Raw genomic sequence first — 10,150 nt, forward strand, 5'->3', positions numbered from 1 at the left:
TGAATGATCAAAAGAAGTGATAAAAGAGTTGGATTGGTAAAGTACCCTGGTATCAGAGCCGAGGGATTAGAGAAATTATGGTTCGTTGGGTTATCAAAGGGAATTTGAATGGATTTTAGTGGATTACTTATAATGATAAGAGAAAATTCGATGCAATCTTTTCTTTCCAACTTAGAAATCTTATTCACAATGGACATGCCTTGGTAATTAGAGACACTAACAAATGCCTTCTTGAAATGGGTATAAACACACTTTAAGACGTGAGCATGATGTCATTGTTAGTTTGACACTAAAACAATAAAAGGAGGATAGATACATGCTAAAACATGTCATCTTGAAGGCTATGACAATGGTCCTGATGCAAAGTTGGAAAGAAAAGATAGGTAGCTAAGGAACAAGCTTAATTGCTATTGTCGAAGGACATGGAATATTTAACAAAAACATTAGTAAAAATGAGTTCTTATAAGAAGGAAAAATCATAAAATGTAAAGGAAGAATTATTGCAAGTCAAATTTGAAATGTTTCTTCAGGAAAAGAGAAATATGGTTCTTCAAGCAACTTGTGAAACTAGAATTAGAATGTCTAAATGCATGTTGCCAATGAGTTTCTTAAGTTGATAGAGAAGAAGAATATTTCACTGCAATCAAGATTAGAGAAAGAGTGGGAGGATAAGGTGGCCAAGATCAAGATGGAAGAAAAGCGATGGAAAGATCGATTGCAAGATTTCGTGGAGAAAAATGTTGCTCTGCAAAGACAAGTTTCACATTTGAATAACAAGGAATTTACCCATTTAAAAAATTCAGGTTGGATATACAATTGTGCTTAAGAAAAAGTAATGGAGGCCAATAATAAAATTGCAGAGCTAAGAAAATCATTGGCAGAGTCATGCCAACAAATAAACAAAGTAGAGGATAATCTATAGTCAATCTAGAGATGCTATGATGAAAAGAAAGTGAAAATTCTTGATGAAAATCATTAGCTTAGTGATAGAGCACATCCCATGATTAAGTTTCTAAACAAACTCATTGAATCCAAAGCTACAATAGAAAGCCTTGGAAACTTTGTTCTTACTAGATGGATGGAAATACTGATAAACTTTGGTATAAAAATGAAATTAACATTTGAGGGATATAAACTCCTTCAAATATTTCACTATTTATTTGAGAAATATTAAACAATGTAAACTATGAAACGGGAACTGATACTGTTACCCGTTTCGTAAAGATAGCTAAAAAGTGACCTGATTTTGAAAATGGGTGATGCAGAACGCACATGTTTTTTCTAGAGCATAGTTTTTGGCACTTTAGATTTTTTTATGTACATCACATTTTAGAATGGTAGTGATTTTCATGCTGATTTTAAAAAGTGAGCATTCTGCATCACACTCCTTTCTTAAAAGCCCTGTTTTTTGGCTTTAAATTTTTTAATGTATAAAATGTAAATAATTATTTAGTAAATTTGATAATTTTTGAAGTGGTCGTTTTCTTCACATTTCCTTGTTTTTTATTATAATTTAAAAAAAAAAATTCGTGAGGTTTTTACTGTTTTGCATTTTTAAATTAGAAGGTCGATATTTAGACTTTTCGATATTCTACATATTTATACATCCTTAATTAATTTTTCAATCGACATGAAATAATTGTTTCTAAAAAACAATATTTTTTAACAATGGACATAAAAATAACCATTTTTAACATAAATATAACTAAAAAACTACACGTTTTGATAATTTTTTGTTAGAATTGACATGTCAAAATCACAATTTTTATACAATAATTTTAACTAAAAATGGTTAAATAATAGTTTTTTCTATGAATTTCATGTCAAAAAAATAATAAAAATCACTTTTTTTTTCAAAAAATAATGATTAACTTAAAAATCAATGCAAAAATCACATATTACCAATATTGAACGTATAACAACCATAATTGAGTGTTTATTCTTCTCATAAAATGTCAAAGTCAAAACATTGCAAAGCTTGATTTACAAGCATAACTTAAATTTAATCAACAATGTCACGTAATCCAAACTCTTCGTCCTCTAGAGTTTCATCATTGTCCTCTTCCACAATATTTTATGTTTCATTTTGCTCATTTTCCTCTTCTAATGGGTCTTTGATGTCTGCGAAACTCCCAATGTATGTCTTTCCAAACATTCCATGTAATGGTGGTTGGGGTTCCTTTGCCTTTTTTGCCACACGTGATTCACTAAAGTCCCCTTTCTTCAACCCAATTTCTTGCATTGCATCTGGAAGAAATTGAAGAGCATTAATTCTTTGCTGAATGAAATTGCACTGTACTGGATCTTTTTCAATTGCAATGCAATTTCTTCCTTTTTGAAGGCAACATGCTAGTGTTGTACCTAATTTTCAAGCACAAAAGAAATAATGAACTAAATTAGTACAATGACATATTAATTAAAAAAATAACATATTGAAATTCAATTCCATATAATAAAACTTACCTGACCCAGAAAATAAATCCAAAACCCAATCTCCTTCATTTGAACAAATGTCTATAAGATAGTTAATCAATAACTGTGGTTTTTGATAAATGTTAACTATCTCTCCTTTTGCTTCTTTGTCTTCATATGTTAGTTTTCTCACAATAGCATCATAACTCAGTATTTGGCTATGACTCTTTCTGTCTACCCGATTAAAAATCATAGACATATGGCTATCATCTTTTGCCCCCCCTCACCCTGCACCCCTTCACCCGCACACCCCGCACCCCCTCACCCGCCCGCTCCTGCCTGCCGGGCGCCCCGCCCTGCCTGCCGGGCGAGGGCGCGGGCGGCCCGGGTGGCGCCTGCGCGAGGGTTGGGCTCCCTCGTGCAGGCGCCACCCGGCAGGCAGGAGCGGGCGGGAATCGCCCTGCCTGCCGGGTGAGGGCGCGGGCGGCCCGAGTGGCGCCTGCACGAGGGTTGGGCGCCCTCGTGCAGGCGCCACCCGGGCCGCCCGCGCCCTCGCCCGGCAGGCAGGGCGGGGCGCCCGGCAGGCAGGAGCGGGCGGCCCTGCCTGCCGGGCGAGGGCGCGGGCGGCCCGGGTGGCGCCTGCACGAGGGCGCCCAACCCTCGTGCAGGCGCCACCCGGCCGCCCGCGCCCTCGCCCGGCATGCATCGTATCTTCAAATAAAATTAATGTTTTCCATATGGTGTTAAATGAGAAGTTATGAGGCATTTTTATGTTGTTGGATTATATGTCTTAGTTATGATAAATTTTATTGTTTAAAATATCTACAATGCAATATTAAATTAGAGATATAAAATATGTTTTATTCAATATACAAATAATGACTTTTGAATGCATTTAGTGATGTAATTTGTTCATAATGTCATGGTTTTTTTTTTATTTTATAGTTGAAAAAATTTCAATTTTTTTTGTATCTAGCATGTTATGGTTGAAAACATGTTAAATTTATACTTAGGAAAGAAAAATGATATTCTACCAAAAACATTAGTGTGTTTTTTCCCGCATAAACAACTTTGTTTGACACATAGAAATTTGGTTTTATTAGCATTTTTTTTAAATACTGAAAATTGACCCTAAAAAAAAAATCATTGTTCCAGTGTCATCAGTTTCATTTTGAAGCTATATTTTGCACGAAAATTTCATAGTAAATTTTGTAGTCACTGCCAATTTTATAACATGTTCAAAATTGACGCCTAAAAAATAAAAACATCGTTCCAGTATACACACTTTTCGTTTTGAGCACTGTTTTTGATGTTTTTTTGGGGTTTTTTTGCCAGAGTTCCCGTTTTGAGTTTATAGTTCCCGTTTCATAGTTTACATTGTTATTATTCATGATAAACAAAAACACATTTATTTTATTATAATTAAATTCATTCATCTTGCATCCTAATTATTGACCTTGTACTTGCAATAATGAAGTTGTTGGGATGGTTTCTAACTATGTGAATTTACATGTTTCATCCTCAAAGTCCGTTACCTCTTTGTTATTATACTTTAATATTTTTGTTATATTTATGTGAATAACAAATGATAAGGATCATTCAAAAGTCAATTGGAAAATGAAAAGTCTTACCGGTTGAATGTGCCATGGGGAGAATTTGAAGAGTCATGGGAGAGTTGAAAGATCACCCATCCATTTGCACAAATGGGACCCCCATACCTCATTCAGAGGGACTTTCAACACTTGAGTTGTGTTAATGTTTAGATAGTTATTTTGTGCTTAGGTAGCATTCATGCTCTTGGTATCTTTTAAGTTGAGTTGAGGTGAGGCTATGGTTTCGTCTTTGGGGTGATATGAGCAGCCCTGATTCCACTATTGGATTTTGATGGGTTTGTGGAGCTTGTACTTGAATTTGTAGTATTATTAAAGAGAAGTTTTTCGCTCTTTCCATTGATTCTCATGCATTTTCATGGTATTTTTAATGGTTATCCAGTACTTTTATTGTGGGTGCATATGTGCTTACATATAAGGTATATGTTGACAAACTAATTTGTGGCTTGTGGCTTATATGTTTTTTTTAATCTTTTCTCTCTTATTCCACGCTATGCCAATAACCTATTGTGAACTAATTTGCAGTTAAATTGTAGTACATTCTTATTTGTGTATGTCTTAGATGGTTTTAGCTTACTAACTACTTCTTGAGAGATATTCCTTGTTATTTTACTATTACATTCTTTTATTATATTCTGCAAGTTACCAATTGTGGGATGATTTTTTTCCCATTTTCTAGCATTTCACTCTTGCTCTCACGCTAACCACTCTTCATTTGAACAACCAAGATTAAAACAAACATGGTGGCAGATGATCCCACATATAAGATGGAGCTCCTATATCAAACAATGTGAGGTCTAATTGGGACTTCACACCAAAGAGACCCCCTTACTATTGGTAGAACATTTTTCCCTCTCAACAAGCTCTCAAAATTCTACATAGTCAGCCCTTGAAAATCATGCCTACTATTGTACAGTTGGTGAATGAAATGAACTATACTAGCCCTCAAATTTTTTTGTTTCTTTTCATGCATTAAATGTTCAACAACACTTCAAAATTTGCATTGTAACTACCTCAATTTTTGTTTTTCTCCTAGGGATTTGCACCTTTCTCAGTTTTTGTACGAAATTCTCTCTCAGTCATGAATTAATTTGACATTAGGCCCACTTAAATTACTTTAGTGACCCAACTATATAAAGTTACACTCACTTTATAAAAGTCACTTTCTAAATTTACAAAATCACTTTATAAAGTCAAGTTCCTAGAGAGTGAAATATTCTTGGTTACTTCAACCTACTAGGCACTACCAATACAAAAGTACTTCCTGAGCTACAAAAAATAACACCTTAGAGAAAATAACGATAACAATTTAGTGGTTTCTTATTGGTTTTTGTGTGTGGGTTACATTAAGAACAAAATCCTTGGAGTCATTTCAATAACAAATATATCTACAAAACTCTAAGACCATAAATTATACTATATTTCTAAAGAGGATCCCTATTGGTGAGCCTATGGGTTATAAGTCAAGCATTTTCATATTATTAGTGACTTTGAATGACCTTCAAAGCCTTCAACCCCTTGGTTTTTATGGTTAATATGTCCATTTATTGTATCTTAGTGGGATTGATGTAGGATCATTCAACATCCAAGTCAAATTCCTTTTGACTAGACTAGGGGGTTTGTTTACCAAGGGAGTTGGTTCCCTAATTGATTGTAATTATTTAATTATTTTCCTAATTTTGTAAAGAGATTCTAGAAAATATGTATTTAGGAATGAAAATTGTAATCAGATCTATTCCTATGAATAGATCTCGAGAATATTTGAGAATTAGAGATATCTAGGGGTAGTTAAATCTCATAGAGAGATTTGAGGATTCATAAATCCTAACTTAGTGGTTTTGGTGAGATAATCATGGATCTGAACTAAATCAGTTCAAGATCCTTTTCTTTTGTAAATATGGACATGAAATGAATAGAGTAGAGAGGTACAAGTGAGAGGCTTGTAAAATCCAAATTCTGGCTTAAGGCTAGAATGGATCTCATAATGTAAAACCCGGCCAAAGAGGGTCTCCTTTGTACAATCTATGAATATTGGTTCAATTGTTGAATTCTATATAATTATTGTGTGGAGTATTTGTCCCTTGATTGTGTCTTTTATTGATAAACATAGGAATTGTGCAAGTGCGTGCACTGTCGAAAGATCAAGAGAGATACACGCAAGATTCACAAGAACCTGGATTCAAAATATTTAATAAATATTAGGAGGGATAGACCTCATCATGAGTAGGACGCACACAATGTTTTAATCATAAACGTATTCGAAAACCAAGAGTGGAGTAGAACGAAAGAAAAATACAATTATTATATAGATATGGAGTCGGGAAGGTATGGACAGACCCAAGGTGCATGGACGAGGAGACTAATAGAAAAAGAATGGTTCAAAGTGGGTTCATAGGTGTAGACAGTAATAGAAGAAAAAACTAGTAGATAGAGAAGAATTAAAGAAGGACTTAACCAAGTTTCCTGGAAGAAGTATGTCAATTAACAGGCGCAGGAGACATAACCTCTAAAAAATGTTGTCACTTAATAGCGTCAGGACGAAGGTTTAAGCCTGGAAGGTAAGCAAGAAGAGCATATGAAGGAGTGTCAGTCGACTAAGCATCGAGAATATGTGGTAAGTGGTGACTTCCTGGAGATTGAATACCCAGAGGTTTTATATGGAATGTATGTTGCGTGTGGAGCCTAATTATCTTCTTGATTGTTCAGAGGCTTTTTGTTTCAGCCACGTTGGATCGTCTTTCTTAATGGGGCAACATTTAATAACCATCATGGGGGTCCAGGGGGGGAGACAATTAATTTTATGAGCCTCCCCTTGGCAAGGGTTCGGGGGTAGCACCCCCGAAGCTAAAAATATATGAAAATTTTCCTTGTAACATATTGTAAATTAACAGTCAACCTAAGTTTTTCATTAGGCGGATTATCTAACCATAGAAGTATGTTAGTTTAGGGGTTTTTCCCTAGACGAAAACCCTCAATTTATGTGAGGGAATTTATTACAACCTTGTATTATTATTCTGAGTGAGAGAGAGAGAGAGAGAGAGAAGGTTGTGTGAGAGCAAAGAGGAAATTACAATGAATCTACTATGGGTTGTATCTCTTCATTTTGTTGGATAATATAAAAGGAAGGATTGGTTATTTCTCCATGGACATAGCCCAAAATTGGGTGAACCATGTATATTTTTGTCTCTCTTGTTTTATGTGTTTTTGTATTTGTGATTTTGCAATATTTTGTGTATTCCATTACTCCGTTAATTAATTCCTAACAATGTAAAGTTACAATGTTGGGTTGGATCGAAGCAGGTGGATCCCACCCAACTGATTCCTAAGCTAGGAATGATATTGGAAGTGCCCAAGGATACGTTATGGGCAGAATTGAATGGGCTCACCCCGCCTGGAGGTTTACCCCCGTACCTCTTAGCGAGTGCGTTGATAGTTTGTGTCGGGATCTAGAGGGAGCGGGTTTAACTGTTGAATATGGACCTCACCCAGTTGGCTTACCCCAATGGTCCTCACAAGTGTTCATTGCTATAGCATTGTGCTCTTTGAGTCAGGCTTATGTCGCATCAACTACGTGTCGATTATAGTGAAACCACAGTTGGAAGTGTTGAAGCATAGTTTTGGGTTAAGGTGGACTGCAGAGGTCCAACACACATATTGTGTTGTATATATATATATATATACTTCCAACTCATGTAGAGTTTTCTATCCATATGGCTCCTCCCACCTATAAATATAATATATTCCACTCGTGTAGAGGGACTGGCGCTTTTGGAAATTCTCAGTAAAATTTGTTTTTTACAGGGAATTTAGATCCCAATAGAGAGTATTAAATTGGGATTGAAGGAAGCGCCTTTATCAAGAGAAGTCTTGGAATTGTGGGTAAGAAGACTCAAATTTTGGGTTTGCATCAAGTGGTGCCAGAGCTAGAAAATATTTAAAGATATTTAATTACAGAGGTCAAGAGAAGGAGGTGCAAGAACGGAAAGAACCCACACAAGAAGCAGACAAGAAGCTTCCTAAAGAATGCAAGATGCAGAGGAAGTGTGGAATTGGAAAGGCACAATGTAGGAAAGCATTGGGGAGCTAGAGAGATTACAAATTATGTTGAGGATGAGATAAAAATGATGTTAAATATGCACATAGAATTTAGAGACACATATGTGCAAAGAAGTCATTGTAAAGGAATTTGAGTTTTTTTTTTGAAAGTTTGTTCATTTTTTGGAATGAAAATATTAGATTGTTGTAGGTGATTTAGTTACAACATATTGAATTCCAAGGATCAATTGGTATAGGAAAGGTCCAGTGATTAATAATTGCAAAGACAGGAAGAGAAGCATGACAGGCAAGAAGTAGCTAAACAGTGACATCAAAAGAGATAGAAGAGAAGAGAGCAGGCATGTCTCTCATAAAGAAGCTAGTGGCTGAGAAGAGTGGCAACAGATTGCGGCCAAGAGATAGTGAAGTCTAAGAGGAAATAAGAATAGGTAGAGGATAGTGAGAAAGGATTTAGAACAACCTAAGAGCTAGAAATCTTTAGTGGTTACAAGGATGTGAACCAGGGAAGGTGTAAAAAGACCAAGATCAAAGGAGAGGGAGCTTGGTGAGGCTGTTTGTAACAAGAGAGGATGCTTGTTACTATAGAGGCCATGTTGTAATTCATAGTGAGTATGTAGAAACTCACATAAAGAAGAAGAGGAAGTCAAGAAGGAAGCCACAACAGAAAGGAAAATTAGGCTAGAACAAAGGCTACAAGACAACATATATGTGCAGAAAAAAGAGAGAAAGAGTTAGCTAAGATAAAGGCAGAACTCAACAACCTAAAGAAGTAGTTACAGGAAAGAACAAGAAGGATGATAAAAGAGTTGAAGAAAGGAATGTATGTGGGAAAAAAGTAAAGTGGCCTGTAAAAGAGTTGTGCGTTGAGAAGCTAATGCAGAAATCAGAGGAAGAGGAGGTACTCAAAGCAGCTGAGTATGAAGTCAGAGCATCCATTTGTGAACCTTAGAAAAGACTAATCCTTGGAGAGGAATACAATGATGATAGTGAGGTGCTGGAGGTATCTCTTGAGACTAGGCAGTCTCACGTTTTAAATTTTAATAATGCATATAATGATGTGTTTGTAGATAAAGCAGGAAGAGCAATGGAAGTGCCAAAGAGACGAAGGAATGCAAGTAGGAGATAGCGGGTGGATGAGTAGTCTCAGATGATTGCCACGGGAAGTGGAATCCATGAAAGGATTCAAGAGGAAGTATTCCAATGGTGTAAGGAAAAATTTAGAGGCATGATGGCTTGGAACTTTTTGTTTTTGATGTTTGTATATTTACTAGTTTTTGAAGGATTTAGATATCTTTGGAGGAAAGGAAAAGGAAGAATGCATAGATGGAAGAATGCAGGTGAAGGAGAAGAAGATGGACAAAGGAATCTAGTTCAAAGAGATAGCTTAGTAGAATATATGAGAAGGAAAAATCAAGAAGATTTCTTGGAAAGTGAAAGAAGAGGACGTATTAAGACAAAGAATAATGCATGTGGGGAGCATGAGCAGAGAAACTAGAGCATGTTTGGAGCTGAAATTTCGAAACAAAATTGGTTCCCTAATGTTGAATAAGACAACCATATAGAGGCGAATTTCATAAGCAATTTGTTGGACTATGAAGTCCCCTCAAAACAACTTGAACTTGGGACACCTAAAGCACCAAAAGAAGAAGAATCCCATGCTTTTATGACTGAAAATCTGTGTGTGTATGAAAGTTTCGACCAGAAACATGATGATATATTCATAAAGGTGGATTAAGAGTTAAAGCTCATTGACGAGATGGATGGTATAAAAGAGTTTTGTGCACACTTGTTTAGATATTATAATGTTAGATATCATTTTGGGATTCAACTGCGTTAAGTAAGATCATTCACGTATGACCATTTCCATGAGAGGTAGTCGTAACTGACTAATTTCTCATGATTTTTTAATAGTTCACTTAGCACTCATTGCATCGGGTGATGCTCACAGGGGTGAAGAAGTGGGATTGAAACTAGTGAAATGTGGAGAACGAATCACATAGCATCAATCATCACTTTCGGGGCTTGCACCCGGTAACCAGGACTTCCCAGGAGGTCACCCATCCCAGAACTCC

Source organism: Pinus tabuliformis, chromosome Q (genome assembly GCF_031772625.1).
Source record: "Pinus tabuliformis cultivar Carrire ecotype Pingquan chromosome Q, CPIR1, whole genome shotgun sequence".
Classification (NCBI taxonomy): domain Eukaryota; kingdom Viridiplantae; phylum Streptophyta; class Pinopsida; order Pinales; family Pinaceae; genus Pinus; species Pinus tabuliformis.